Source organism: Gopherus flavomarginatus, chromosome 2 (assembly GCF_025201925.1).
Source record: "Gopherus flavomarginatus isolate rGopFla2 chromosome 2, rGopFla2.mat.asm, whole genome shotgun sequence".
NCBI lineage: Eukaryota > Metazoa > Chordata > Testudines > Testudinidae > Gopherus > Gopherus flavomarginatus.
The window spans coordinates 131,264,498-131,273,774 of record NC_066618.1 but is presented as its reverse complement, the minus strand read 5'-3'; the positions used below and the strand labels follow the sequence as shown (position 1 = coordinate 131,273,774).

At 48.6% G+C, this 9,277-nt stretch overlaps 1 long non-coding RNA gene and 2 other non-coding genes across 3 annotated transcripts; 2 read left to right on the top strand and 1 right to left on the bottom strand.

Moving 5' to 3' along the window:
- The first annotated feature begins 4,262 nt into the window (after positions 1–4,262).
- Positions 4,263–7,971, top strand: LOC127043987 (uncharacterized). Its single transcript, XR_007772373.1, has 2 exons — positions 4,263–4,649; positions 6,701–7,971. It is a non-coding gene; the product is annotated as an uncharacterized LOC127043987 (long non-coding RNA).
- TRNAV-AAC (transfer RNA valine (anticodon AAC)) lies at positions 4,780–4,852 on the top strand. The gene has a single exon. It is a non-coding gene; the product is annotated as a tRNA-Val (tRNA).
- On the bottom strand, positions 7,222–7,295 carry TRNAT-AGU (transfer RNA threonine (anticodon AGU)). Its single transcript has one exon. It is a non-coding gene; the product is annotated as a tRNA-Thr (tRNA).
- Positions 7,972–9,277: the final 1,306 nt, after the last annotated feature.

The window sequence follows — 9,277 nt, the reverse complement described above, 5'->3', positions numbered from 1 at the left end:
AAAGACTATTGGTGAGCAGGTGGTGACCTCACAGAGAGATCCTGACATCAGTCAGGGGCCAGGGAAACCTCAGAGACCCCTGTGGCTTTGCTTCAGTAAGTCTCCTTCTCCAAGTCTGTCTTTGAGGACTGAGAGAGTATTCAGGTTCACAGACGTGAGCGCCAGGAGGAACCTCTTTCCAGTTTTCTCCTTCCCTTTTCGTGATTTTACTAGAAAACAGTCATCCCTGTTTAGAAGGTAAGAGCCTCCTGGAGGTTTGAACCCTGTTCAGTCTGATCCATCTGGTGACAGTTGAATTCTAGGCATGGAAAACACGAGCTTAAGGAGGCAGAATTTTATTCCGCACTTGGGATTTTGTCCCTTAGAATCATGGGGACATTAGGGTTTGTCCTTTTTGTTTCACCTTTTCCTCCATCCACCTGTCCCTCCCTCCTTTCTCTTCATCTCTCCTTTTGTCCTTTCTCCTGTTCCCCTCCCAACACCAGGACGAGTGTGTGCGTGTGTGTTGCGGGGGAGTGCTCTGCAGCTCTCACTGTGGGAGTTCCACCCAAAAATGTGAGGCTGAAATAGTGCTCGGGCAGTCAGGGCTGGATTAACCTTTTGTTGGCCCTGGCACCAAACATATTTGTGGACCCCAGTGTAGTCACTGTGGGCTCTGAGTGTGGGCCTGGTGGGGCAGTGCCATTGGTGCCTTCGTATACCCGGTACTGAACCTCAGAGACATTTTTCATTTTGATCACACACCTCTCCATGACTATATGCATTGCCATACACAGCTCCCTCAGCCCGCGGGTTTTCTTATTGAGCTGTACACCCATGTGGGTTTACCAGTGTCCACAGTGAGCAGAACTTTCATAGTGACCAAGGAAACTCCCCATAGATTTATCTCTTTCCTCATTCAGACCTTCTCTAGCCATGTCTCCAGTACCCCCCCATGTCACCAGTCACTGCATGTGGTCCTAGTCTCAGCTCAAAGTCCTAAAGCCAGCAGACACCTGATCAGTTCTGACAGATCCCTCCCTCAGCCCCCATCCTGCCATGTGAGCAAGCCAGCTGCAAACACCATTTCCCCAAAGTGAGGACTTAGCCCTTGGGAATCTGAAGACACCAGCGTCTCTCCCTCTGCTCCCATCTACATGCTAGTCTGCTACCTGGTCACCACCACCTCTCCCCATACTTGTTTCCTTTCTACTTTGGACATGCTCCCAACCAGCTGGAAGCTCCCTCTGCAAGCCTGACCTGCTCCCGCCTTCCCTGCTCCCCCGACATTCCTTTCCTACTGGTGACCTCTGTTCCTTGAGGTTAACTCCAGTGTCTTTAGGTGCTCTAGCTTAATGGCCCCAGGAGTCATAGAGCCACTTGTAGCTTCTCTAGCTACAGCCATGGGGCAACTGCCAGAGGCCAGCCTTAGACAGCTGCAGCTACTAGCCGCAGGAGCGGAGGCAATGCCAAGGCTGAGCATGCTTGAACCTTGCAAGGGCAGCACTAGGGACTCTAAATCCTCAGCACTGGCCCTAGGCAGCTGCAGACTCTGGAGTTAGGCACTTTCCTCCTCTAGGTTCCTGCATGGTTACAGAACTGCAGTAAAGTGGAACAATTTTCAGCTTCTGTGATTGGAAGATGTCTGGATCCATCTAATAAGACTGTCCTACATAAATGAGGAAAGTTGAGGTGCCTTTATTATTCTTTTGTTCCATTCTTTGTTTCTATGGGGAATTTGCCAGTGCAATATCACTGTCTTCCTTTTAAACAAACAAAACTAAAAAAAAAGTGTAATGGCTGTTGAAAATAGCAATTCCAGCCCTCGTTAGCACTGGGAAGACCCCAATGTTTGTTGCTCAATTTTCTCCTACTTTTTCTACAGTAAATGACAGTGGATCAGCATATTTGATTTGGGAGAAATGAAGTAACAGCTGCCCAAATTGAGCTTGAGCACTCCTGATTTTGAGGTGTTCAGATCTGGAAGGCAGGGGCTAGATTCCCTTTATGAATATTAGATACATCTGGAAAGGAAAAGTCCATTTCTATTTTCATGGCTCAGAAGTGGAAATCCTCCTGTCCTGTATCTGAAGCTGTCCAGGTCCAGTAGAGCCTCCCCTTCCTTACTTACCATTTTACCTTCTGGTGGGATCCACATACCTCCCTTGCCCAGCTTCAGATAGAGAGGGGCCCTGTCCAGTTAGTCCACCCAGTTCCATCTTTGGGGGCTGCCAGGCGCGGTCACACCAGCATCCCTAAGCCTGTCTGGGGAAGTCTTCTGAGGGTGCTACCTGGGCCAAAGCCTTCTACTCCTTGGTCACACCTCTTCCCTATTCACAGGTGGCACCCGCTTCTAGCAGCCAGCCCCCCAGCCACAGCAAGCTGCAGCGCATGGAGTCTCACAGCTTCCCCCCTCCCTTTCCTGTTGATAGCAGCCAAGGGAATGCTGGGAAATGTTCCTTCTCTGCTCCAAGGCAGGGAGCTGGCCAAGGAACTACAGCTCCCAGGGCCCTGTGAGGTCTCAGCTCCCCTACTGAATCCAGGCTGCTCTGAGGCTCCCTTTCTGCAGAGGGGAGGAAGTTACTGTTACAGGTCCCTTCAGAGCTTGGGCCTAGCACTATGGCACCATGTCAAATCCAGTACTGCTCCCAACTCTATCCAGCTCTGCTGCTGGCAGGATCCCTTCCCATTCTTTTTGTTTCCTGCCTCCCCTCCAAGGAGAAGCTCTGCATTGTTCCTGTGTGGGGAATTGAACCCAGGTTGCCTGGGTGAAAGCCAAGAATCCTAACCACTAGACCACATGGGACTTCCATAACACATTTACATGTTCATATTCAATAACACAATTAAATGTAGCCATTCAAAGTAGCCATTTAAAAGAAGCCATTCAAAAAACTTCAAAAACAGACTTCAAAGAGAAATTGCAGAGTTACAACTGATCTGCAAACTTAACACCATTAATTTGAGCTTGAAGAGGGACTGGGGGTGACTGGCTCACTACAAAAGCAATTTTCCCTCTCTTGGTATTGACACCTCCCTGTCAATTACTGGGAGAGAGCCACATCCACCCTGACTGAATTAGCCTTCAACACTGGTTCTCCCCTTGTATGGTAACTCCCTTTACATCATGTTCCAATATATATTTATGCCTCTATCTGCAATTTTCACTCCATGCATCTGAAGAAGAGGGCTTTTTACCCACGAATGCTTGTGTCCAAATAAATCTGTTAGTTCTTAAGGTGTCACCGGACTCCTCGTTGTTTTTGTGAAATAAAAGCAAAATGCACTCTAAGCTGATCTTAACCCTTTCAATGCCCTTACAAACTTAGATGCTTCTCACCACAGGCCGGCTGGTGGCTTTTCAGCCAGGCTCTCCCCTTTCGTCAGCGCTTCAGTTGCTTGGTGTGGGGGTGTCTGTAGATGTAGGTGGACGAGAGAGACAAAGCATGGCAAATGTCTCTGCTTTTATCATGTCCTTTCTTCCCTCTTGGCTTTGCTCCCCCTTTAGAGTCAGGTGAGCATCACTGCGTCTCTCCAAGCAAGTCTGAGCAATTCCCCTGGGGTGTCCTCTTGCAGGTAAGTGATTGCACTGTAGCTCCCTTGCTGAACAATGGCTGTTGATGGGTTGTTTGACACCCTGTCCGGGTGTTGGTTACTTTCCTTGCTGTTGTCACTGGGGAGCTAATATTTGGCTGACTCCCCCACCTTACAGCATAGTGACAACCACACTGCACAATTCTCATAACTTCATATGCATGAATGGTAAACATCTATGGGTAGAGAAATGACTTTCAGCAGATCATATCCTTTCCCCTGATGCCTTACAAGGCATGCTCTGTATATAAGATCACGATTATATGAAAATGAGGAATATGGGGGTTACAGCACACTCCCCCAAAGGTACAGAATGTCACACTGAGATTCTATTTTCATTTGTTATGTAACAGCATTAAAGAGATCCAATGACTGACCAATGGCATTTTCAAGTGCTAAAATAGCAAGCGCTGTTGGTCTCTCATTGGCCATCAGCGACTGAAGATACGGTTTAATGAGCCAGAGCTTCAAGGCGAGGGTGGCTCTGTCCACTGCCTTCCGTTGCGCTGCTGGGCACCAAGTCCCTGGCGGTCAATATGTGAAGCTGGGAGAAGAGAGTGGGGTGGCAAGCGGTGGTAGAACTTTTGCCACCAGGGTCTAGCTGTCTAACTTCCTCTTCGTACTGCTGGGCCCCCGTTGCCTTCAGGTAACACAGGAACTAAGGCAGGAATAGGGTGAGGAAGCAAGTAAAGCCGAGCAAGGAAGGCAAAAGTTAATCTTATCTTCATGGGCAGCTCGCAATGACGTCCTTTTTCTGTGCCACAGCTGACAACAACATCCCAGACAGAAAAGTAACAGGCCAAAAAGAAACCTAGCAGCTGCTGAAACAGTTCAGTTGGGAGCGTGCTAGACTAACAGGCTCTTCTAACCTCCTTTATGCACGGGCGGGATGTTTTCTGAGAGTGCAGCAGTTCCTTTAACTGCCACGAGTCCCTCATTTCAGGCTATGCAGCTGGAAAAGACAGCATGGGCTTCTGCACCGAGTTGGCCCACCTGACCTTTCATTCTTCTCTTGCTCTTTGTCAGCAAGGAGAAGAAAAAGAAGCTCTCCCTCAAGCTGGAGTCACACGGGCGAGGTAAGGACGACTTCCTGAGTGCTGGCTCCAGTCCTCTGCCCTGCCAGCTGACCTATCGAGGGGCTACCACCACATTCTCTAGATTTGTCCATCGGTCTGTGCCAGAGTGAGCAACAGCCAAGTAGGTGGAGTTTCTGTAGTGTAGTGGTTATCACGTTTGCCTAACACGCAAAAGGTCCCTGGTTCAAAACCAGACAGAAACATGCTGGCTTCCTTTTCCCAGATCCCCTTGTTGTTCAGAAAGGCCACTCCTCCTATTGGCCTGTCCCTGGGATAACTCCAACCCCTGCATGACAGAGGATGCTGACAGCAGTGGAGAAAGCACCTTGGTGTCAGGCTGGAGAACCTAGAGTAGTTAGGCCAGTCACCATTTGGAGGCTTGTGGCTTGGCCACCTCTGCTGTTGGAGGTTGGCCTATAGAGGCTCTCACTTCCTGCTGGGCTCCTTTGTGTGACTGGCCAAAGGAGGAAGTGAGGCAGGAATGGGGCAATAGAGGAAAGTTGAGCTGAGGAAGGCAGGGAAGAAGCTGTGCGGCTAAGTGGGGTTAGTAGAGCACCACCCTTCATTCTGCAAAGCCTGGGGAGGTGCGGTTGGCTGCTGGGAGGCAGAATCCTGTGCCTGCCTCTTGGCTTCCCAGGGGTGGCTACTTGCAGCCCAGGAGAAGAAGGGGGGTTCTGGGTGAAAGGAAAACAAGCAAAGCTGAGTCCAAGTGGAGAATGGCGGCTCCTTTATAGCCAACCTGGGAGCGTGACTGATGGTTTTAGAGGTGGAGGCTGGGCTGGCTGTGAGCAACTGGGATCCAGGAAACCCCCACCTGCCCTTCTGAGGGCTGAACCCATGGAGGTGCGGTTGGCTGCTGGGAGACAGACCCCTGTGGCTGCCTGTTGGCATCCCAGGGATGGGTCCTTGCAGCCCAGGAGAAGCGGGGTTCTGGGGGGAAGGAAAAGCAGCAATGGTGAGGCTGAGTGGGCTCCTTTCTGGCCGAGATGGTGGGCTGTGGTGAGTCTGGGAGTTGCCTGTAAGCCATAAGTGGACGTAGTGCAGTGAAAACCGCTGCTCCATTCTGGCCGACCTGGGGGCACCATGGATGACTTGGGAGTGGGGGCAGGGCGCTGGCTGTGAGCAAATGGGATCCAGGAAGCCCCAGCCTGTCCCTCCAGGGGCCGAGTCTTCTTCTTCTCTCCTGCCATGGGAGCCCGGCCTTAAGCCTGCCCAGCATGTGCAGCAGCTCGAGCATTAAGCCTTCCTGTGTGCATACAGCCTAGTGTAATAAGGTGTAAAGTTTAGATTGTGAATTTATCTTTAATTTCCATGGTAACTTACTTTGATCTTTTATTCCTACCACTTATAATCCTTAAAACTCCATCTGTCTGTAGTTAATAAATCTGTTTTATGCTGTACTTAAACTGGTGTATTTTGCTTGAAGTTCTTAGGAAATCTCAGCTCCATTACAAGGCTGGTTCATGTACTATTCACAGTGAGGGAGGGGTGGACCCTGCGTAATAAACTCACACTGATCAGGCTTCTGATTAAGGCAAGATGGTATGATCCAGGGGTGCAAGGCTGCAGAGCTGTAGGGGGGCGACTCTCTATCATTAGTGTTATGAGTGGCTGCAGAAGCATTCATGTAATTCAGTTGGCTGTGTCCCTACCTACGGATGTCTGTGTAAGTGCAATATCTGCCAGAGATTCACAGCTTGTCTCAGCATCACATGTGTGAGAGGGAGTCCAGGTGGTGGGACAAAGGGCTCAGGGGTCCCACTGTTCAGGTTGCATCCCGGAGATCCCATCACAGACTTTCAACAACCACAGCGGATGCTCACTGAGAGAGAGAGAGAGATGCCAAAATAGTGATCTCCAGTGCCTGCAGACATCAAACTATCAGGAATTCTGTGCACAGAGAGGACCCTGCTAGTGGAAAATGCCTTTGAAAAAGACCCTTCTGTCCCCAGCTGTGGTCGTACAGTGCTCAGTGCTCTGCGTTGTGGCCTCAAGAGCCATGGATGCAAGTTGAGTTACGATGACCTTTTCCTTGTCTCCACGTTTCTTAGGTGCCTCCTTCCAACACTTGTCAGAAAAAATGACCGGTTTCTTTTACAAGCATTTGCATTGCAAGGCAGAGGCAGTCTTCTCTGCTTCCTCAAAAGATTGACCAAAAAGTGGGAGGAGTGGACACATTTGGCAAGGCACCACCACTGGGTTCTGCATCTCTAACCTCCACTTTACCTGGCAAGTGCCTCTGGGACTTTTCTCCCAGCTGCTCCATTTTTCATCAGTGACAATCAAAAGGAAGACGACATGACATCTGTGTGTGGACATCCCCAGTGAATCACAAGGACGTGTGGTGCAGGCTTTTATGTTGCAGCAATTGCAGTCAAAGCAACCACCATGCCAATGCCAGTCACAGCAGCCTTTTCATCAACTCCAGGCTTGTGATTTGATTCTTTCCAACGTTTCTCTCCAAAGAAGCCTTTTCCTTAGCAAGCAATGACTTGGATACCAAGGGAGGTCTCTTCTGTTTCCTAGAAAGACACAGGAAAATGTGAGCAGAGGAGACAAAAGCCATACAACAAGGCACCACTGGGAGTTGAACCCAGGATCTCCTGTTTACTAGACAGGTGCTTTAGCCAGCTAAGCCAAGGTGCCTGCCTTGAGAAAGTACTTGCAACTGTTCCCTTTGATGGTCCAGGACAACACCTGCAAATTCCAAACTACAGACATTCCCCATTTCCCTCAAGACTTGCAAGGAAGAACTGGCAGGCCAAGCCAGGATCTCCTGGTTACTAGGAAGACACTTCAGCCAGCTCTTCCCAAAGATCACTATCTAGAGACCTTTAAACAGCCTCTGTAGATGTTCACTGACAAAGAGATGCCAAAATAGAGTTCTCCACTGCCTGCAGCCATCACACTACCAGGAGTTCTGCGCACAGAGAGGCCCCTGCTGGTGGAAAAGGCTTTGGTAGAGACTCTTCTGACACCAGCCTGTGCTCATATACTGTTTAGCACTTTGTGTTGTGACGTCAGCATCCACAGATGCCAGTTGAGTTGGAGGACATTTTTCCTGTCTCCACATTTGTCTAATGGCTCCTTTCAACACTTGCCACCAAAAAGACTTGTTTCTTTTGCAAGCAATGTACAGCTAGGCAAAGGCAGTCTTCTCCATTTCCTCAGAAGATCACCAAGCTGTGGGGAGAGAAGACACATTCAGCCAAGCTGGATGCTGAATCTCCTCTTTATTCAGCAGGTGTCTGTGAAGGACATAAATCTCCACCGTGTAGAGGGCAAGAATAGGAGTTTATTACACACAGCACTGGCAGAGTGTCACCTTGCTTATTAGGCTCAGAGACACTCTAAATTGATTACAATAGAATATATAGATTTTCCATGGGTGGGGGAAAGTGACGGGGTAGGGAGTTCCAAACTCTGGGATAGGTTTTGCTGCAAGACATGATAAGCACAGTAGCCAAAGGTTAACAGGTTACATAATGTCTCCACCCATGGTCTCAAGTTAGCAAGTTAACATTTCATGAATACTTTGATAAAATGTTATTAGTATAAAATATCTATGCTGAATTCTGATTTGAGGTCCATAGGAAAGGAGCAACTCCTTTGATTGTCCTCCAGGTACATTCCTAGGGGTTAAAGCAAAGAAACAGTGAAAGTATATGGCAATAAAGATTGTTTTCTGTGTGTCTTAAGGCAAGGCATTGGTCCCTGGGAAGGGAGGTGGAAGGATGCCATATCTTATACTGACATCTGCCAACTTTTCATAAACTCAAGGTTGGATCTCTGGGAAGAACGTCTCCCTACAGAAGAGACTTACGCAATAGGAACAGGGATTCTTTGTTCAATCTGCAGCTCTGAATAAGACACAATGATTTAGTTCTTAGCTCCAACACCTGGCAAATTGCTGACCAAGCCTATCTCAGCAAGCAAGGCTTTCTGTTTACCCCAGCTTTCTTTTAGCTGGTCACTATTTGCTAGGCTTCTGGTCCCTTGATTATACTCTGGACTTTGGGTCTGGAAAAGAGCTGGCACAATCCATAGACCAGGTTGTTATATAAAATGCACATGAACTTTAACCCTTCACATACAGTAATGGCAAAGTTCTTGGTTCAGGCTTGTAGCAGTGATGGAATAAACTGCAGGTTCAAATCAAGTCTCTGGAGTCCATCCACAGCTGGGATGGGTCATTCAGTCCTTTGTACAGAGCTTCAGTTTGTAGCAAAATCCCTTCAGAGGTACAAAGCAGGATTGAAGACAAGATGGAGACGAGGCATCAGCCTTTTACAGTCTCTTGCCATGTGGTCTTTGCTTTCTTTGTCCCAAGGACACTCTATCCAGCACGTGGCATAGAAAAACCTTTGAGTTTTGTCCATAGGCAGGTCCCTGCATACCTTGCTGAGCCACAAGACGTATCTGCCTTCTCTCAATGGGTTGATTGTAGAGCTGATGGTCCATAATGGGCCATCAAGCAGGCTAGGCAGAACTGACACCAACTTGTCTGGCTGGGGTGTTCCTCGGAAGCATAGCACAAGTTTGAATACAGACAGCATAGAGCCAATATTCATAACTTCAACTACAAAATTGATACACATCTAGAGATAGCATAATTATAATCAGCCAAT